The 24,026-nt window shown below is 32.7% G+C and overlaps 1 pseudogene; it reads left to right on the forward strand.

The window, feature by feature from the left end:
• Positions 1-22,704: 22,704 nt before the first annotated feature.
• Positions 22,705-23,820, forward strand: LOC147491482 (uncharacterized; annotated as a pseudogene).
• The last annotated feature ends 206 nt before the right edge of the window (positions 23,821-24,026 follow it).

Consider the following 24,026-nt stretch of genomic DNA (forward strand, 5'->3'; position numbering starts at 1 on the left):
TATAACTCATTGAATAAAAGCTAACAAAATATTTATAAATTTTGATATGAGTAAGATACAATACTCATGGTTACAACGAAAATAAAGTTCCACTAATCCACAACGCTTGACTACATGCTGAAGATGGAATCCTGATATGAAGAGAATTATTTGAACAAGCACTTGGAAGTCTTAAATGCAACTGCTAATAGTGAAATAGCCAAAGCAATTTGAAAAGAAGGGTATACAACAATCAATACATCTATTCATCTATGAAATAATTTAGAAGTTTGTAAGATATTCACTTCTCAAATTTGAGTTTAGCTATAGACATACCTGGATATTTGCCACAATTCGATCTCCAACGCTTGCCCGATGAATTTTAAAGTATGTTGTGTCTTCCATGAAAATATACATGGAAAAGTTAGTGATAGTGCTACACTGATTACTTAAGCAAATATTGAAAGTACTCGTGATCTTATGTTAGTGATTATAAAGAAACCTGAAGTAGCCTAGTTTTTGTTTTCTCATAATAATGAAAAAAAAAAAAAAAAAAAAAAAAAAGAGGCACCAAATGATTATAAAAAACATGCAAGCAACGTAACAAAATTAAGAATGACATCTTTTGTTGGAAGAAAAGCCGAGTCATTGCGTTCGGACAGTCATAAACATCAGCCGTATTTAGGTTTATGGGCGCTATCTACAAAAATTAAATAACCTAATCCCACCCACTATTAGGGGGGAAAAATTGATTTCAATTTCTATGTTTGCCTATGTCAAGCAACCACCCCACATGCACCTTGAGAAATCAAGTACTATATCTATTTATTTGAGTTCAAACAGCAATAAGATGAGGTGTCTCAAAATAGTCGATTAATCAAAAATAGAAAAAAAAAACATATTGAAGAAGAGACGTTCATTATATAATTGGTGTTTCGGTGCACAAATAACTAAATAAGAAGTGATTAACAGAGACTCTTAGATTGGATTTGATGGACCGGACGGCACCAATGTATCATGACGCAGAGATTATAGTCTTCAATACATGCCATTGGTAGACTCATGAGAAAACATCTAAAGGGTGAGCTCCATATTTCTGATAGTTTAGAAGTGACTTCTAATTCTGTAGGTTCCCCATGTTGCACATTTTTATCTCTTTTTTTTCCTAAACTTGTTAAGTGCGTAATATGTCTAAAGCACCCCTTCCCAATGTTGCACTCCTAAAAGGACGAAGGATCTGAAAATTACATATGTTATAATGTTGCAGATCATAAAACTGTAAAAGTTTTCCTCAAGAACACTAATGTTCGTTGTTTGATTCGGTTGTACAGAGAAAATTATTACCAAGAAGGTAAACATGTCTACCCGAGACTGAAAGTTATGGAAGCGTACGCAAAGACTCTTACTACTTGGTCAAGCTGGATTAAAAGTGATAAGTACCAAAAACTGTGTTTTCAACCCTGTAGAGACAATACATTTTGGTCAATTATGTGTTTAATAAATGTAAATTAACTTTATTTTCATGTTTTCACAGATTTCAACAAACAACGATAAAATACACACATAACCTGTATTTTAGCACGAAATACAGCCGAATAAAGCTTAGACTTGAAATCTTCAGTATCAGCTCATTTAAAGCTCCAAACTTCCAACAAAGCTTATGGACTCAGAGAACGATGAAAAAAGTTGAAGAATCCAAACTTGAGTCCCTAAGCCAACTAAAAAAGATATTTTGGTCAAACTGACCTAAATCAGCCCAAAAGTCAGGAGAAAACTTCAAATGGCGATATCTTTCGTCTTCTAACTCTGATTCAAGCATTTGACCAGCTAAAATGATCACCACAGAAAACTCTACGTAACGATATCTAGCAAAAAATGGTCATATAGTTTGGAATATGAAGATAAAGGCAAAGCCTGTTACTATTTAGTTCAAGCCCATTACTATTTTAGATAATATTCCTAGAATATTTCCTAGAATATTCCCTAGGATATTATATTTTATTTGTAACCGTTAGATTTAGATTAGATGGATTGAATCTAGACCGTTAGAAAAACTATAAATAGAAGGTTCTAGTTTTAGTTTTCTGATGGAATGGTTAGCATTCCATCAGTATGAGTAGAGTAGTTTACTGCTTTTCTAGTGTAATGAAGAATTTAATTTTCAATTTTTAATTAAAATATTTTTAATTCAGTTTTAGAATAACACTTTAGTTCTGTGATCTCAAAGCAGAAACTCTACCCAAGTGAGGATTATATCCGTTAGGGAGGGTGTTTCGATAATTATAACGATTAGAAACCGAGTAAGTTCACCCAGAGATGGGGTTCTAAATCGATTCCATGCGCTAATAATGCTTGTTCAGAGATGAAGAGTCGTTATTAGGGATAAAAAATCTAGACTAACTCTTTTAACGGAGATATGATTCGCTCAAACGGATTTTCTATCTCCATAATCAAAGTCTATTTTATTTTATTTCCATAATTTTCTCATCTAAATCCATTTTCACAAACATCACGTGATCATATTAGTTTTGTTTATAGATAAGCTTTTGCAATTTCATTGAAATGCAAACAAAATGACAAAAATCCGACCCATTTTTTTCTGAGGATAGATCAATGCGCCATTTGCGGTGTTTGTCTCTTGTAATATTCATTGAGATTGCGATTGTCATATAGAGAGTAGCTTCACCCCGGAGGGTTTAGAAATAACTTATCCAACTCAGATTTTAACCCTCGTTGGAATGTTCTCCTTTTTCATGACAAAATCGACTTATTAAACAAGACAATTTTCTAAAATGATGATTTTGGATGGGAAAACAGTAGATTGTGACCTCGAAAATGACCTTCACCAAGTGTAGCTCAGTGGTGACAGCGTGCGCACCGTCAAGATCTTTCCAAATTGAGCTCACACGCGTGATTCAGATAACCGTAGCCAAAGTTATGGCCAAAATACCAAAACACACCCTAATTACTATGTATAACTTAAAAGTTAAATATGTCAACATGCAATTATATTCCATCTATATTTATATATATGCTAAACATGCAACTATATATATATATAACCATGCAAAACAGTACCATGGACATGTACATATACATTTAGATGCAATTCATAGTCACTTAGTCGTATATTGATATTCACAGGCGTATTTACATGATTCATGCATATTTCTAACCTAATACGCAAATAATAATTCATGCTACGACATAACTGCATACATGTGAATCATACAATAGCCTATTAAAATTTGAAACTTGTTAGCGTCCCATTAGTCCGCTAAAGAAAAGAAACGTGCACAGCATGCCAAATTTTTCATAGTAAGCTTAGTATTTGTTGTAGCCAAGTATCTAGGTCCTAGCATTTGGAACCTGTAAGTGCAACCAAAAGCAGTATGCGAATCAGTAGCAAAACGCGGGAGATTTTTTTTTTTTAAAAAAAAAACAAATTAAACACAAGAAAAAGAAATAAATAAAAGGATGAGAGTGGGTGTCAAATGGGGGTTATTGTACTTTATGACAAACGTAGTTGGTTATACTAAACTACTTAGGTTCCTTCTAGATTTTTAAGTTTACTTAATATGCAAACTACAATAAAATGAAAATCGATTTATAAAAGTGTGGAGGAATCCACTAATGTTTTGAAACACCCTTCTTGCTTGACTCTAGTTATTGCATATTAATCTTCCTTAAAATTCCTAGACAAATTTTAAATAAGATTATATTTTGATCCCTAACAACATAACTCATCTCTAAGATTATGTTGTTAGTATGAGAAACTAAAACAATGACTTATCTTTAAGTCATCACCTGAGTTCCTAACTAAACTCCACACCAACTACCATTTTGGGGTAGGATGTAGAGTCTAGCTTATGGTTCTAAACAACTACTATAATTAAATTAAAAGGGTTATTCCCCACATGAGCATCATTAACCCTCCACAAAGGGAGAGTCTAGCTCATGATCATGTGTTAAAATGAAAGTTACAAGATAAATAAGTAAAAAGAGATAGAAATAAGAAATGAATACAAAACATACTAATTACCTAAGAAAAATAGAAGTTTCTATTTAGAACTAGAAGTGTTGTCCACCATTAAAGTGTTGCAAGCTTTTCTTTAAAAACAACAAAAGCTAAAAAAAAAACAAAAAGTAAAGACAAGGCATCTAAAAGAAATAAAAGTCAAGGAAGTAAATGTTGGCCCACTCCCAAAATCAGCCCCCTTTACATAAGAGAGCTTTTTTCTCTTTTTCCACTTGAAACACTCCCCCTTATTTACTTTCCTCTTATCCAAAACTAACCCCCATTTGACACCTCTCTTTTTTTAGATAATCATCACCTAAATCCAACCACTTCATTAATTTCATGCAAGGTGTCAAATTTGCACCAATTATTTGCACTTTTGTCTTGACTTTCAGATGACTCATCAAATCTTGTGGGCCCGCCTAGTGGGTCCATGTGTAGTGTCAAGTGGCAGTCCGATCTTTTGGCATTTTTACAACTTCCCGCCTATGTGTAGAGTTCATCGCATTGATCGTCTGGGCAACTCAATTGTCTCATTCGGAGTCCTAGTTCAAGAGATATGAGCTTCAAAATTTTGATGCTTCCGTGCACGTAATCCCATTTCTAACTGAATTATGTACTGTTTGAGTCTTTGGGCTTTAGTCCGGATTTGTTGGGCTTCACATGAGCTTGATCGGAAAGCTTATGTATACTCCCTATTCCGTGTTTATATGCTGGCTTTATCATTATTTGTGCGTTAGTTGCTCAAACCTGCAAAAAACCGAAAATCGATTATTTCATGATTATTAAGCACAAAATTAACCGAATGTTATGTCTCTATGGGATTTTATAGTACAGTTTTGGGTGCTTATCAGCCAACGATTCGTTCAACTATGTAAGGGCATTCCCATGTTGGTGCCAGTTTCGAGTCATCCTGCTTAGTCTTTTTCAAGACGAGGTCCCCAGGTTGGAAGCTTTGAGGGTTTACTCGCTTGTTGTATATCTTCCTCAGAGTTTGGTGGTAGGATGGCACTTGAATGGCTGCTAGGTCACATCGTTCTTCAAGTAAGTCGACCTCTCGAGCAAGATTGCGATTACAGGAAGGACCTTCTTCCTACATCAAACTCGAGGATATTGTAGGTGATTTTCGAATTCCGCCCAACGTTTTTAGTTTGTTACATGTGTATCATGGTTTGGATCATGAAAAACCATACAATCACCTTCGTAGGCTTCAGCAAGTGGCCACAATCACCCTCAATGGCACCGCTGTTTTACAGACAAACCCGACCTTATGCTTGATAAAAGTCTTAGGAATCTGACTATAAACGACCTAAATTATTATGTCTATATATATGTGTGTGTATTTTTTTATTGTTTGCAATTTTCAATTTTTTCTTTGCATCTTTGTAATTTTTTTCGACCGAATTTTTGCTCACGTTTCTCACGTAATTTCTTTTCTTATCTCTCTTGATACTTTGAGGACAAAGCATCCATCTGTTTAGGGGTGGGAAAGAAACATTTTGCAAAAATTAAGTACTTTTAGGTTATTTATTTTTCTTTCTTATATATATATATATATATATATATATATATATATATATATATATATATATATATATAAGAAAGAAACTATATATATATACATAAGAAGGAAACATAAGAAAGAAACTATATATATATATTTTTCTTTCTTTCTTTCTTATATATATATATATATATATATATAGTTTCTTATTTAGTAATAAAGATCTTGTTTCCTTTTATGTGATGAAAAGTGTTTAGAAATCTCACATTAACATTAGAATTAGGATTGGTTCTTAGACATTTATGTTAATACGTATGCAATAATTTTTATATCTTTTCATGAATATTCATGCAATGAGTGTCAATGAGTATACATACCAGTAAATTTCTGGGACCTACGGCTAGAATACTTAATTTCCAAATCCAATGAAAATCTAGCCAAAAAGCCTCAACATAAGTGTATCTGAGTAATGACCCAAGGATGAAGCAATTTCGAGTAGAAAGAAATCATACGTCCACTTACTTGATCACTATACCATATCCTAGGCTAGAATTTAGACATTCTTTGGATCGATATAACCAAATAAAAAAATATACAAACCCAAAAAAATAAATAAATAAATTTCCCCTAGTACGTTTTCCCCGTTGAGCCTCTATATTAGTCATTTCATTTTTCAACCATTATTTCCTTACCCATATCCATATTTGATGAGTTTGAGAAATATGATGAAGAGCATAAATGAAAAAAGAAAAACCTATACAAATATGAAAATTCGTTCTATCAGTTCGCGCCGATTGATGAATCCAGTTAGCTGTGTCAAAACCAAGAAAAAGTAAATTCCATGAAATAAAAAAATAATAATAAATAAATAAACTCCAAAAATAAAATCAAATGGAGTATAAAAGCCAAAAATGGTGAAGTATGGAATAGTTTTGAAAGAAAAGAACACTAGGTTTTCTCCAGTAATTATTTGAAGACCATATTTTCTCTAAATCTATGTTATGTTATCCCTTCCATTCCTTCTAAACCACTTCCTAAGCCCCATAATACATAATAAAAGTCCTCTAACTCAATTACTATAGGTTAGTATGATAGTAAGTGGTAGACGTGATTGATCGACCTCGATTACTATACTCAATTACTATAGTATAGGTAAAGTTTGTGGGTATCTCCTCTAGAAAACTCTCACGAGGCTAAAACTCGTCCACTAGGAAATTCCTAGTGGTTTAAGGCCTTATTGTATATGGTCAATGCAATCACACTCTGCGAAATGAGAATTAACTTAGGACTACACATTTTTTGCCACTTATCTGTTTTAGTGTCTCTTCTTTGCTTGAGGACAAACAAAGTGCTGTTTGGGGTGGGTTGATAAGTACCCAAAACTGTGTTTTAAACCCCGTAGAGACATTACATTTGGGTCAATTATGTGTTTAATAAATGTAAATTAATTGTATTTTCATGTTTTCACAGGTTTCAACAGACAACGATAAAATACACATAGAACCTACATTTTAGCATGAAATACAGCCGAATAAAGCTTGGACTTGAAATCTTCAGTATCAGCTCATTTAAAGCTCCAAACTGCCAGCAAAGCTCATGGACTTAGAGAACGATGAAACAAGTTGAAGAATCCAAACTTGAGTCCCTAAGCCAGCTAAAAAAGAGATTTTGGTCAAACTTACTTAAATCAACCCAAAAGTCAGGAGAAAACTTTAAATGGCAATATCTTCCGTCTCCTAACTTTTATTCAAGCATTTGACTAGCTAAAATGATCAACACAGAAAACTCTACGTAACGGTATCTAGCTTCCAAAAAATAGTCGTATAGTTTTGAATATGAAGATAAAGCCAAAGCCTGTTACTATTTAGTCCAAGCCCATTACTATTCTAGATAATATTCCTAGAATATTCCCTAGAATATTTCTAGAATATTCCCTGGGATATTATATTTTATTTGTAACCGTTAGATTTAGATTAGATGGATTGAATCTAGACCGTTAGAAAAACTATAAATAGAAGGTTCTAGTTTTAGTTTTCTGATGGAATGGTTAGCATTCCATCAGTAAGAGTAGAGTAGTTTACTGCTTTCCTAGTGTAATGAAGTATTTAATTTCCAGTTTTTAATTAAAATGTTTTTAATTCAGTTTTAGAATAACACTTTAGTTCTGTGATCTCAGAGCAGAAACTCTGCCTGAGTGAGGATTATATCCGTTAGGGAGGGTGTTTCGATAATTATAACGATTAGGAACCGAGTAAGTTCACCCAGAGATGGGGTTCTGAATCGATTCCACGCGCTAATAACGCTCGTTCATAGATGAAGAGTCGTTATTAGGGATAAAAAATCGAGACTAACTCTTTTAACGGAGATATGATTTGCTCAAACGGATTTTCTATCTCCATAATCAAAGTCTATTTTATTTTATTTCCATAATTTTCTCACCTAAATCCATTTTCACAAACATCATGTGAGCAGATTAGTTTTGTTTATAGATAAACTTTTGCAATTTCATTGAAATGCGAACGAAATGACAAACCCAACCGTTGTTTTACAGACAGATCAGACAGTAATGTTGATGTTAGCAAAACCCAGGTTTTCTTCAGAGGATATTCAGTCACCCGTTTCAGGTAGCGGCTAATATACCTCTCTCTCTCTTTCTGTGCCTTTCGTTTGTTCATATTTAGTAGCACTTAAGCTTGGTGCAATGAATCTAAATTAAATAATATAAAGAAAGGGGAGAAGAAAAATAAAAAAGGGTATGTGAAAAATAAATAAGAACATCAAATAAATGGCTGAAATAATATGAAATGAATCCCTAATTCAAAATTCAGACAAAATACTAAACCGACTTAGCTAAATATCTAAAAACTTGGCTGAAATTATTTGGATTCAATTATAGAACTCAGTTTCTTCATAAACCCATGCCAAATATGAAAGAAACCAACTTACTGGTGTAATAAGCGTGTTATAGCGACGGATAACTCAATGCATGTAACGGTGAGTAACATAAAATATTTTGCTATATCGGTAATGTAGAGCATTTCTTTGAGAGAATGCAATGCATCCATGAGAGAATAATGGAGTAAATTCACATCGAAAACTGAATACCTATTTCTTTGAGGATATGATAGTTTCTCGGGGGTTTTGCAAAGTCGATAATGTTAGCTATGCTAATACCCCATTTAAAAGTTGGAACCCAAAAAAATGAACTGCAATTATAAAGAAGTCATTTTCACACAGAGGAACCACTATGCACAAACCCTTCACATCACATCAAAGAACCAAAAGTAAACAGAATAAATGAAATTAGGAAATTATGATCTATCATCATGATGAATTGCCCATAATCTTAAAATTATTATTTGATTGGGTCTTGAACTTGGGAAACTCTAATCCCTTTCCAGCCAAATGTCTCTTACCATCGTTTGTTTTTTGGTGAAGTAATGTCTCTTACCATTTAACATCACATAATCTAATCATTATTTCATTTCTTCATCAGTTAAGATGACTATGTGTGTTATCGTACCCGTTTGAGTGCAAATTATCGAGAGTTTCAACAACCTAATAATAAGTTCGAGCGATTATAAGTCTTTCTTTTGGTATACCTAATTTCCGTACAAACCCCTAGAAGATTAACAAATTTTAACAAATCCCATTTTCAAAGTCTATAGCAGACAACACAAATGAATCAAGACTCAAGCAGGCTATATCGTCAATTCGTCATCACAGAATATATCCTTTGAAATGAAATTCTATTTTAACAATATAAAGAAGCACGTTGAAAGATCTAAAGACCAACACATGAACCAAATGAAATGAAACAACAATAACTATTTTTAAAAGAAAAGGAAAAAAAAAAGTCTTCAAAGTTGAGGAACAAACTGGTTTTAGGGCCAGCAGGGTCAGGGCTGGCTCAACCCTATAGCCTAATATGCGGCTGCTTAGGGCCCCATAGTCAAAGGGCCCCAATATAATTTTGCTTACTATTGTTTTCAGCCCACTATTGCTTTTCAACCCACTCTTTTAACGGTTAAATAATGTTTTACATTGGAAACTAGAAATTGCGTTAGTTCTAAACAGAGCCTTTGTTTCCTCGCTTTTCTCCAATGTTTCTCTCGCCCTTCTCCAACCAAAAACTTATTGTATTCATTGACCATTGAATTTTGCTTAGGGCCCCAATTGTCTTGAGCAGCCTGTCACACCCGAATTTCGGCGAATTGAGGAAAAACATTATTTGTTCCCGACTCTTCGATTTCCGAGGTGTGACGCACTCTCCACTTCCAAAAACCCATAAACAGTTTAAATATGCGGATAATTAAAAACCAATAAAATTTTTACTTAAACAAAAGTCATCTTCATTACAAAAATTAACAAATGAAAATACAAATAACCTTATCTCAACTGAAAATCTATATCACCTCAAAGGAAAACAATGCCTATCTTGAAATGCGACGCTAACGCAAATCACGAGCAGCAACCAATCTTCTTCCATACTAAACCTGTCAAGACTTATCAACTGTGTTCATTTAATGAACACACCGATAACAAACATGCAAATCGGTCGACATTATAAAAATCTTTGGTGTGAGTAGCTCTAAAATACAACATATAATTATACATATATATACACAATCCCTACGGCAGGTTAGTTCCTCCACCGAAGCCTTTTAACTTTCCGACTAATACAACATCCTTAAAGTACAATAATCTAGGCAGGTAGTTCCTCGAGGCCTTTAACTTCCAACAACTAATACAACATACCATGCAGCATAATAACAAGGCATTTAGTTCCTCCTCGAGGTTTTAGGTTCTAACTAAACTACTAACCAGCCAAACATATACAATCATCTATCTAGAGATATATCATTTACCAACATATTACCATAATTATATTATTAAGGATTTCTTTGCGTGTCCCTAAAATTCACGTCGTATCTATGTCTTACCTAGTTTCCCTGGCTACCACAATCGCTACCCAACGCCGAACATGTACATCCACATGCCTCCCCTTACATAATGAACCACTCCGTGCGTAACCACCTTGAGCGGGATGCCGCACACCAGGTAAATCCTCACACGGAAGCAATTATGTAAGTAATGCCACTATTCGGCATAAAATATCACGCGTCATCGTTCTATTTTGCTAACGGAATAATCAAGCCACTATTCTCACGCCCGGAGGCCATTCAACTTTCTTGAAGCGCCGGGGAGGGCCAATCACATTACTTACGCCGAAGGCCATTCAGATTAACTGAAATGCGGAAGGGCCAATCATTACCGCCGAAGGCCATTCGGATTAAGCGAAGCGCCCGGAAAGGGCCAATCACATGAGTTGTGGTAGCTAGGTTCTAGGATTTTCGTTTCGTAATTTATTCAAGTGTCATACATTAATGACTCATAATAAATCCACTATATCGCAATGCGGTCAATTGCCTTATTGCACTAAGCCACAATATATAGAAATATCTCAATATATCTCATAACCATTTTCATACTTTCGCGTGCCAATATATTATTGCACTACACCACACTCCGTGGGCAAATATTCACCAATACTATGCTACCTCATAATAGCATCTCACATATATAATAATGGGCGTTTATATAAATTTCTCCAAGATATTACATTAATATATATATCCCAACATATGATATCATGTCATAATGCTTCAACGTATCGCATACATTTTATTATAGCGTATTATTAGGAATATAATGTCTCCTAACATCTCAATATCGTCACGTGTCAAAAATACACAACATCAATGTCAAATCTTTCTTAGATAATGACAACCAAATTTATACAAGCTTCCACAGCATTTTATTACTATATGTGTCCATATAATATACAACATAAAACGTAACACAATTAGACAGTCCACAGTCCACAATCAAAGCCCAATATATATATGTTTTACACATTACTCACGTCAAATCTAAATTAGATAATGACCAACCAAGTTATATAATATCGACAATATTTTATTACTATATTTGTCCATACAAATCAAATAGGTGAAAAACTGGAAAAGTCAACATTTCATAGTCAAGCGGTCAAAGGTCAAAGTCAAAATGTCATGGTCAAAGTCAAAGTCAACCGTCAATGGTCAAAGGTCAACATGTCTGGTCAAAGTCAAACTATCGTTCCGTGTTCGACGGTTGAGTCATAGCCATGGTTCATGGCTAAGGGCAAAGGTGCATGGCTCGTGGCTAAGGTAATGGTTCCGGACCCATTTGGCCAAACCCAAACCTTAGAACCCGAAAGTCTAAAAGTTGAAAGACCCATGTAGATCTATTTTAAGTCCAATGGACTGGCCCCAATCAATATTAGAAGCGCCCCAAAAGCGGTTAAGTGGTTCGGTCCAAAAATTGAACTGAAACCGACCCTAAAACTAAAAGCTGAAATTTCGGCCTAGCCACTAAAAGAAATCGGCCCAAGACAAAACACTTAAACATTTCGGCCAACAACTTAAAATAGAATCGGGCCCAAACAAAACCAAAAGGTTTTGGCCCAAGCCCAAAGCCCAAATCGGCTTGGTATGCTTGTTCATCTTCTTCCCTAGCTACCACCACCGGTGGCCACCAAAAATTTTCCGGCCACCCACTCCCGTTTTCGACAAGTCGGTTGGACTCACAAACAAAACCCTCTAACATTAATTAGCCAAAGCCTCAATTCTTGAATTTACATCTCGACCAAAACTAGATCGAGACCAAATTTACGGCCACCATTAATGGTGCCTCAAGCTTTAACAGCTGCCCCCTCACTCTACCACACTACCCCACTACCACCATTCAAAATCCAACTACAACCACAACCAAAACAGCTCACAACACGAAAATTACAAATAAAATTCCAAACCCACCGATTATCACCGTATCAACCTCGCCCCATTATCGCACCTGCAAGCTTCCAACAATGACACTACACAACCAACAATCAATCCCCAACAACACCAACCAAAACCCAAACACCAAGTTTAATTTAAATGGCGATTTAAACGCCATTGGCGCCATTTGGGAGCTTAAATCGGCACCATTAGCACCCTTCAAAACAGTTGGGTTTTGATCCCCAACCAAAACCCACACTATACTATACTACCCATCTCGATTCCAACATCAGTCACCACTGAAAGAAACAACTCGACCTCCATTGACGCTGTTCAAAGCTATCCACACAACAACAACAGTATAACCGAAAAATGAAATACAAACACTTCCAAAACATATACAGGACCACTGTTTTGTTTGGGCGCGAGGGCTCGCGCGCCATTAACGACCTTAGTCCCAACAGTTTAATTACAAATCCAAAATTTAACAAAATTTAATAAAACCAATGGCACGAAGTCCAATACAACAGGATAATAAACAGTATATAAAAAACCGAAATAGTATACGCCGATATATGTAAACTACAAATCCGGTGAAATAGCAAAATAGCTACTCACCTGTATGAACAGCTCGACGAATCCTCCTAGCCCGATTCGTCGCGCTCCACCCTCCAGCAAACGAGCTTCAAGCTCTGCCTCCATTTTCATTATTTTATTATTCTCTGAACCATATTTTCCATAACAATGTGTTTATATACTTGGGTCCGAAACCCAAGCCCAACACTGACTCGGGCCCAGAAACCAGGCCTACGTGTCTCAAATCCGGTCCAGCGAATTTTGAAAATAAATAATTAAATTAATTAATTAAATAGATAAAAATGTATTTTTAAAATACGAGCGTTACAGCCCCTGAGCAGGGTGGTTCTAGAATGCATGAAGCTTCGAAGTCGCCATTAGAAAGGAAGGAACCCAATCACTCTCTCTCTCTCTTTTCTGCGGTTTGTCCCTTGTGATAACCTTTTTATAACTAACAAAATTACATTACCTGAAATGGAGATGGAGGAGACCTTGAAATCTATAGCAGGATTTCTTGGTTTTTTCGACTCTTTCTTTTCAATATCTGTATGAATAGAGGCACTGCTCACTATCAAGGTGGGTTTTGAGAAAAAGAGAGTTTTTGAGAGAGGCCAAAAGGCTTGGGTTTACGATTACGTTTCTTTTCTTTTTTTTTTTATTTTTAATTACTTAATTACCCCCTACGTACTATTCAAATACGGGCGTGTATTTGGTTTTTCATTTCTTAAACATGTACAAAGACTAAAAAGTTTTTTTTATAAATTGCTAAACACACTAATAATGAGGCTAACTTGGTAAACAACATAGTAATTATTTTTTAAGTGGGAACTTTTTTTAAAAAAATTACTGACGTTGCTCGCTATGAGCATTCTGGAAGAATCGATATTAATGTAGGTAGGATAAGGACTCCTAAAGTGATTATGTTTTCCTAAAGCAACTAAAAGCAATCACGATATCTGCGAGAATTTTGACAAAAATCTGGGACGATACTTTAAAACTTTTGGTATAATTAGTATTCCAATATTTTTAGCTTTATAGTGTCGGCACATTGATATATTCCGCTGTCAGAACTATCTTCAAGATTTGAGATTTTGAACTACAACATTCTCGAAGGGTCAATGAGAGAAAATGTATTTCAATTTTATCGCTTTTGAAAATTTTTGTTTTCTCTTCTTAGTGTAATTATTATTTATCATTCCAGTTCTTTGCTCTTGAAGACTTGAAAGCTGTGAATTCTCTTGCAATGACAAACTACATAATTGTCAGATGCCACACTGGCTTTGCAAATAATACGCATTTTATAACATTCTTCACAAAAATAATTAATTAGAAAAGAAAGCAAGAAAGGGAAAAGGGCAGAGGAAGAAGGAAGCTATAATTTTCAAACCAACCTCTCGGCATTCAATTGAAAATTTTGAATAATTCTACATAAGGCAGTTGAATCTGTCCATAATGTTAAAATCTAAGACACAAGCTACGAGCTTACAAAGATTCTATATAGGGAGGAGTTTGGGTCAAGAAAAAAACTTATAACAAATCACATACATTAATTCTATAATTCTAAATTACTCAAATAAGTTTTCACAAACATTGATAATAGTAAGCAAAATAAGCTTGTAACTTAAAACATTCATGAGATATTATAAGCATATCGAGAATCATAAATAGCCATGTCTAAATGCAAAATGAAGGCCGACAAAAAAACATGGTTTTAACTTCAACTTAAAAAGAATTTTCCTTTACAAGACTTGGCGTCAATAACCATATATAACCCGGTACCTCAAGTCTTGGAATTTGAGGAGTAGTTTCATGACTTGGCACCCCTCAAGGCTCGAAATTTTAGGGGCGTGTTCTTGAGTAGGCACATCGGGGAGAAATAAGAGAGGACGAAGTGGCCTCTAAAATTTGAGGGTACATTTCTTGAAGAATAAATCTATTTTGGATGACTTGGCGACCATGCTTAACCAACAATTCAAACTCCTAATTAAAGAAATCAATATGAATAATATATTAGTTAATAATTTAAAATAAATTCATTCAAAGAAGAAATCAACAAAGCAAATTGTTATAACATAAACTGTAAGAAGAAAACTTACTTTGAAATTTGAAATAATGAAATCGGATGTTATTGGAGTAATGGAGTTGGATTTGTTACTCTATTAGAGCATGAGAAGGCGAGATTGACTATTCTTTTGTTAAAGGCAAATATAGCACCCAACCACCAAAATGTGTTGGGCTGCTAAAAAGCTCCTAAATTTGGAAGGAGTCAAAACCCGATAAAGTTAAGACCTAAGCTAGCAGTTTGTTATAATAAGTTTAGGGAGGCGGGCCGGTCTGCGGTTTCTGTCCGTCCATGTGTTAAATTTCAACGGACGGCAGAAACTATGTCGTCTGTCAAAAAAAAAATTCAACGTAAGTTTGCAACTAATGGACGGACGGCAGAAACTATGTCGTCCGTATCCCTTTAGCACCTCAACTTCATTCCTCCATTGGAACAATTTTTCTGTTTAGCACCTGTCAAATTTGACTCTCCTGCTATTTAGCTGACGTGGCGCCCTTTAGCAGCTCATTTTGGCAACTCTCCATTGGACTCACTCTAAGTTTTCATACACTAGAAAAATACGTATCCACTTACATTTCAAACTATTTTTTTTTTTTGGATAAAAGAAATAAAATGCCGATAGAGTATAGAGTATATTACAAAAAATATTGTGGTAAATGCGGTTTAAAGCGTTAAGTGGTAGCTAATCGGTTAAGGAGTGCATAGCGATTAGGCCTAATGTCGGAATATATCGGGGATTAATCGGAAACTAATTGGGTGATAATTCTGAATAAGATTTTCCATTCTCATAAGTAACCTATAACACATGCCACAAATAACTATTAGCTAAATGCATATTGAAGTGAAATGAAAATGAGAAATATATCCAACAATCACCAAAATGCAATCATAGTCTCATTACATAGTCTATTGATCAACATAAATCAAATAAAAAACATATAAAATATGAAAAACACAAAGGCGTCAATGACTCCGCTAAAATTATATCATGGAAAAGTTGGTTTAATTTGGGTTTTATATATCATAGGTATTTTGTTCTATAACTTTATATATACAAACCATGTTTTGAGAAAAACATAAAACAATAAAACCTTAGACTTATTAATCGCTGCTTTTGTAACATTTATTTGTGCTAAATTGCCCTATTAATCGGCATAAATCGGGCTATTAATCGATCCCACTTAGATCGGGATTTTTTCTGCTAATCGTATAGGTCAAGTAGGTTATCCTTAGATATATATTATAGCTATACCCTCTTGGCTCTATTTTTCAAGGCTTTACAGAGTCTCCAACTTTTTCTAAACTCTAATACTAATTACGGAAAAAAAAAATCCAAATCTTTAGATATATATTATAGTTATACCCTCACCAATCTATTTTTTGGAGCACTCTAGAGACTCCAATTTTTTCTAAACTCTATTACTAATTATAAAAAAAGTATGATATAAATAAATAAACAATCTCATCTAGAGTTTCACAGAATGTCTAACTTTTTTTAAAACATATAGCTAATTACGGGAAAAAAAAAACTAAATTGCAAAAAATAATATTTTCAACCAAAAACGATTTTCCTAAAATCCTTACACTACAAAGAATAGTTTCCACACTAATCTCAGACGAAGTTTAACATAACAAAGTTTCTTTCTAGAAAATGATAATGAAACAATAATAGAACAAAGGAAAAAATGAATTGAGTTGCTTGAACATTTACTTTATGCATTTGTTAACCACATATGTAACTGGAAAAAATGGGAAAAAAAAACTAATCATAAAATAAGTAATAGTGTACACCAAAAACAAATAAATTTGTATTGTATGCAATATATATATGGGCATAACAAATAAAGTTGAATCAATTTGAGGTGTAAAATTTAGTCATAGTTAAGAATTTCAAAAACCACATGCTACAATAATTACGATATATTCTAATTAAATTTATGAATTTTATAATTTCCAATTTTAGCAGAATAACGAGATTCAGTTAAAACGGACGTTGGCTTAAATAAATTATATAACTGTTGATTTAGTTAAAATAGATGTTGGGCTTAAATAAATTATATACCAAACCAAACCAAACCAAAACAAATTATATGTGGAAAATTAAATTATATAAAACATAACATCACAAAATATATAATAGCAAAAAAAAAAAAAAAAAAAAAAAAAAACCCAATAATAACAAATATTTTTAAATATATATAATCTTTGCATGAAACTAACGTCAAAGAACAATTCGCCAAAAACAGAAAACTAGATGCAAATGCATTGAACTAACCTCAAATAATAATTTAACAGAAATCGGAAATTAGATGCACATGCAAACATTAAACTAATAAACTAATCTTAAAAATTAATTAATGGACAATCAGAATATTGATACAACTACATTAAACTAACCTCAAAAAATAATTAACGGAAAATCAAAACTTGGATGCAAATACATCAAACTAACACCAACAAATAATTGTCAGGAAATCGAAAACCGGATGCAAATGCATTGAACTAACCCTCAGAGATTAAATTACTGGGAAATCGGAAATTGGATGCAACTGTATTGAACTAACCTAAAAAAAATAACTAAATTGCAAAAAATAATATTTTCAACCAAAAACGATTTTCCTAAAACCCTTACACCACAAAGAATAGTTTCCACACTAATCTCAGGTGAAATTTAACATAACAAAGTTTCTTTCTAGAAAATGATAATGAAACTACGAAATAACAAATGAAAAAAATCAATTGAGTTGCTTGAACATTTACTTTATGCATTTGTTAACCACACATGTGACTGAGAAAAAAGAAAAAAAACAGTAAACTAATCATTAAATAAGTAATAGTGTATACCAAAAACAAATAAAATTGTATTGTATGCACTATATATATGGGTCTAACAAATAAAGTTGAATCAATTTGAGGTGTAAAATTTAGTCATAGTTAAGGATTTCAGAAACCACATGCCACAATAATTACGACATATTCTAATTAAATTTATGAATTTTATAATTTCCAATTTTAGCAGAATAACGAGATTCAGTTAAAACGGACGTTGGCTTAAATAAATTATATAACTATTGATTTAGTTAAAATAGATGTTGGGCTTAAATAAATTATATACCAAACCAAACCAAACCAAAACAAATTACATGTGGAAAATTAAATTATATAAAAAATAACATCACAAAATATATAATAGCAATTGGAAAAAAAAAACCCCAATAATAACAAATATTTTCAAATATATATAATACTGCATGAAACTAACGTCAAAGAACAATTACCGAGAAACAGAAAACTAGATGCAAATGCATTGAACTAACCTCAAATAATATTTAACAGGAAATCGGAAATTGGATGCACATGCAAACATTAAACTAATAAACTAATCTTAAAAATTAATTAATAGACAATCAGAATATTGATACAACTACATTAAACTAACCTCAAAAAATAATTAACGGAAAATCAAAACTTGGATGCAAATACATCAAACTAACACCAACAAATAATTGTCAAGAAATCGAAAACTGGATGCAAATGCATTGAACTAACCCTCAGAGATTAAATTACTGGGAAATCGGAAATTGGATGCAACTGTATTGAACTAACCTAAAAAAATAACTAAATTGCAAAAAATAATATTTTCAACCAAAAACGATTTTCCTAAAACCCTTACACCACAAAGAATAGTTTCCACACTAATCTCAGGTGAAATTTAACATAACAAAGTTTCTTTCTAGAAAATGATAATGAAACTACGAAATAACAAATGAAAAAAATCAATTGAGTTGCTTGAACATTTACTTTATGCATTTGTTAACCACACATGTGACTGGGAAAAAAGGAAAAAAAAAAAAAAAAGTAAACTAATCATAAAATAAGTAATAGTGTACACCAAAAACAAATAAAATTGTATTGTATGCACTATATATATGGGTCTAACAAATAAAGTTGAATCAATTTGAGGTGTAAAATTTAGTCATAGTTAAGGATTTCAGAAACCACATGCCACAATAATTACGACATATTCTAATTAAATTTATGAATTTTATAATTTCCAATTTTAGCGAATAACGAGATTAATTAAAAGCGAGCGTTGACTTAAATAATTTATATAACTATTGATTTAGTTAAAGTAGGCGTTGGGCTTAAATAAATTATATACCAAACCAAAACAAAACAAATTACATATGGAAAATTAAATTATACAAAAAATAACATCACAAAATATATAATATAGCAACCTGGAAAAAAAAACCCCAATAATAATAACAAATATTTTCAAATATATATATATAATTGCATGAAACTAACGTCAAAGAACAATTAATAAGAAACAGAAAACTAGATGCAAATACATCGAACTAACCTCAAATAATATTTAACGGAAATCGAAAAATGGATGCACATGCAAGCATTAAACTAATCTTAAAAATTTAATGAACAATTAGAATATTGATACAACTGCATTAAACTAACCTCAAAGAATAAATATCGGGAAATCAAAACTTGAATGCACATACATCAAACTAACACCAACAAATAATTATCGGAAATCGAAACTGGATGCAAATGCATTGAACTAACCCTCAGAGATTAAATTACCGGAAAATCGAACTGGATGCAACTGTATTGAGCTAACCTAAAAAAAATAACTATAAATTGGAAACAGGATGCATATGCGTGAAACTAATCTTTACAAATAATTAACGAAAAATCGGAAACTGGATGCAACTACACTAAACTAATTTCAAAAAATAAATTTGATGCAAATGCATTGAACTAGCCTCAAGAAATAATTAACGGAAAATCAGAAATTGGATGCAAATTCATTGAACTAACCTCAAACAATAATTAACGGAAAATCAGAAACTAGATGCAAATACAACCTCATTGAATAATAAACGAGAAATCGGAAACTGGCGGGATGCAAATGTATTAAACTAATCTAAAAAAATGATTAACAGAAAATCGGAAACTAGATGCAAATGCATTTAATTGAGCTTGAAGAATAATTAGCAGTAAATTGGAAATTGGATGCAAATGCATTAAATTACAGCAAAGAATAATTAACAAGAAATCGAAAACTGGATGCAACTGCATTGAACTAACCTCAAAAAATAAATAATAGAAAATCAGAAATTGGATGCAAATGCATTGAACTAACCTCAAAATATAGTTGTGTTATATGTTGTGGGAATGTCTCGATAAGTATAGTTTTGCATTTAAAACGATGTTTATCTAATCTTTTTTTGTATAATTGGGAACACCTTGCTATTCAAGGTGCTTCAATATGAACTTTATCTTATTAGACAATTTCATAAAACTTCAATCAAACTTCTATTATTAAACAACAAATGAAGTTGAAGGGTTTTATCAATGGCGAGTTATTTTTTTTTTTAATAGAGAGTACGTGAGGTTTTCATATTATAAGAAATTTGGATGAGTGAGCAATATAATATCTGTATATAATAGTTATGCATATATAGTTGAATATATTTTTCAGAATAATTAATATGACAGGACCCATTCGTAGATAATCTTTGAAGATCCCACATAGTGAGTCAAGTATATAATTTAAAGAATAATTAACGGAAAATCGGAAACTGGATAATGTTTGATGATCCAATATAGTAAATCAAGCATAATTTATTTTTATGTCATGTTTGCAAGGACACTACATATGGATAAGTAAAAAGTTGGTATTACACACCACATTGGATAATTAAAAGGAAATCGAAAACTGGATTCAAATACATTGAACTGAGCTCAAAGAGTAATTAACGGGAAATTAAAAACTTTATGCAAATGCAATAAACTAAACTCAAAAAGTAATTAATTAGAAATCGGAAACTGGATGCAATTGCATTAAACTAACGTCAGAGAATAACTAATGGAAAATTAGAAATTGGATGCAAATACTTGAAAAATATTTAACAGTAAATCGGAAACGGTATGCAAAAATGCATCAAACAAACCTCAAATAATAATTAACGATGAATCAGAAACTGGATGTAAATGCATTGAACTAACCTCAAAATATAATTAACAGGAAATCAAAAACCAAATGCAACTGCATTGAACTAACCTCATAGAATAATTGACGGAAAATCAGAAACTACATGCAAATACATTAAAATAACCTCAAAGAATAGTTAACGGGAAATCAGAAATTGGATGAAATTGCATCGAACTAATTAAAATCTCAAAACATAAATAATCATAAATCATAAACTAGATGCAGATGTATTGAATTAACCTTAAAGAGTTATAAATGAAAAATCGAAAGTTGTATGCAAATATAATGAACTAATCTAAAGATTAATTAACGAATATAGAAACATAAAAAAATGGATGCAAATGCACTGAACTAACCTCCATGAATAATTAACGGGAAATCATAAATTTGATGCAACTGCATTGAACAAACCTCAAAAAATAATTAACGGAAAATCGAAAACTTGCTGCAAATGCATTAAACTAACCTCGAAAAATAATTAATGGAAAATCATAAATTGGATGCAACTGCATTGAACTAACCTCAAAGAATAATTAACGGAAAATAGAAAACTGGATGTAACTGCATTAAACTAAAATCATATATTAACTAACAGGCCGGGAAATCATAAATTGGATGCAATATCCTTGATGAATATTTAACGGAAAATCAGAAACTGAATGCAAATGTATTAAAATAACCTTAAAGAATATTTAACTAGAAATCGAAAACCGGATGTAACTACATCGAACTACCCTCAAAGCATAAATAACCGGAAATTGATTGGAAACTAGATGTGAACTAACTTCGAAAAGTAATTAACGGGAAATCAGAAACTGGATGCAGATGTATTAAACTAACCTCAAAGAGTAATTAACGGAAAATTGGAACCTTAATGCAAATGCAATTAACTAATCTCAAAGAGTCATTAACGAAACATTGAAAACTAGATGGAACTACACTGAATTAATTTTAATGAATAACTAACGGAAAATCGTAAACTTGGTGAAACTGCACTAAACTAACCTCAAATAATAGTTAACGGGAAATCAAAAAATTGATACAACTACATTGAATTAACCTCAAAGAATAATTAATGAAAAATCGAAAACTAGATCCAACTACATACATTGAACTAGCCTCAAAGAATAATTAACGTAAAATTAGAAACTTAATGCAAATACATTGAACTAACCTCGAAATATAGTTGTATTATATATAGGGAGAATATAATATCTCGACAAGTATAGTTTTGCATTTTAAGTAATACTTATTATAATTATTTTATTATGATTGAGAATGTCTTGCTATTTAAGTAGCTTCAATATCATCTTCGCCGTATTGAGTATTCTCACAAAATTTCAATTAAACTTCTATTATTAAACATAACAACCAAAATAAATCGATGGGTTTTACCAAGATTTGGTGCTTTCGTTTGATAGAAAGTGATGCAAAAAATTTAAACAAGTGATTAATATAATTTTCATATCTCATAGCTATGAATAGTTGCTAATATTTTTTAGAATAATTTAATATAACGACACCCGTTCGTAGGACGGGTTCGAAAGCTAGTAGTACTTATGCGCCTATTAATCGGCTATTAATCGCCTATTAAACTGCACAGATAGATTGTGGCATGCTGAAATATCATCCTCAAAGTCATAAATCTCGATATTACGATACATTGTGATATTTCGCAGTATAACCTAAACACTGTAAACTTTCCATTTCACAACGAGGGTTTTGAGACCCATCCTAATTTTGTCCTACAAAAATGAAGAAAAAGAAGCAAAGTTCCTCAATTCTTGACCTTAAAACCTTAATCCAAAACCACTCACTATTCTTCGATAACCTCGTTGAACTAATTCCAGCACGTTTTTATCTACCCGTTGATGATAATGAAAAGCCATGGTTTCAAGGTTTAAGTAAAACAGCAAAATATTCAGCTAAAAAGAGTCTAAACTAAATAGAAAAAAGGGCAAAAGAGAGAAACTAGACCCTGAAAAAAACTCAACTACATTGGAACTGTTAAAAGAGAAAATTGATACTGAGAATAAAAAGGAAGATGATGATGTGGTGGTTGAGTTTGAGAGTAATGAGAATGAGGAAGGGAGAATAATCGAGTGGTGTTGGAGGGGTTAGTGACTTATGAGGAACTTAGGGAGAGGTTACATAGAAAGATTGAACAACTCAGGGGGAAGAGAGTTGCCAGCGAGATAGAAACACCGAGGAATGAGAAACGGAGAGAGATTCGTGAAGGGAAACGTAAACGATATGATGAGAGAAATGTGAAGGAGAAGAAGATTGAGGAGAATGTGGTTAAGGCTAGTGAGGGATTGGCATTTAGTCATGTGAAGATAGGGAGTGATGAAGAAGAAGAGGAAGGTTTCGAAGGTGAAGGAGCTTGAGGAGGCGAAGAAGTTGGACGATATGAAGAAAGATCCGGAAGAAGGGAAAAAGTTTTTGTGGAAAGCGGCGACGAGTAGGGCGGCGGGGATTAAGGTTCATGATAATCCTAAGTTGATAAAGGAGAGTATTAAGAAAGATAAGAAGAGGCATGAGAAGAATGTGGGGAAATGGAAAGAGAGAGTTGAGAGTAGAGATAAGGTTAGGATTGAAAAACAGCAGAAAGGAATATTGCTGAGAGGAAGAATGATAAGAAGATGAGGAGAATTGCAAAGAGGGAGAAGAAGCTTATCGTCCTGGATTTGAAGGTCGCAAGGAAGGGTTTATTACTAAATGATAGATTGAAGTTAATTGTAATCGGAGAGGGATTTTCTTGTTGTCGTTGTAGAATACCAAAGATGAGGTGAGGGGTTATCTGTGTTTTGCATTTAATATTAATGAATTTGTTTCAGTAAACGGTTTTTTACTTTGTGGTTCTCTTAGTTTTCTTGTAAGAGATTGTTAAACTATATGGTTGAAATATGAAAGTTTTCATCATGAATTAGCACCAACTGATTGTTTTTGAGTTCTTGTTTCATTTTGCAATATTCTCAATCAAATAGTGAAAGTTTGTATGTTGTCTAAGTCATTGGTGATCTATAGAACTATTTGAGTACTTGTAT

This window comes from Coptis chinensis, chromosome 6 (assembly GCF_015680905.1).
Source record: "Coptis chinensis isolate HL-2020 chromosome 6, ASM1568090v1, whole genome shotgun sequence".
Classification (NCBI taxonomy): Eukaryota; Viridiplantae; Streptophyta; class Magnoliopsida; order Ranunculales; family Ranunculaceae; genus Coptis; species Coptis chinensis.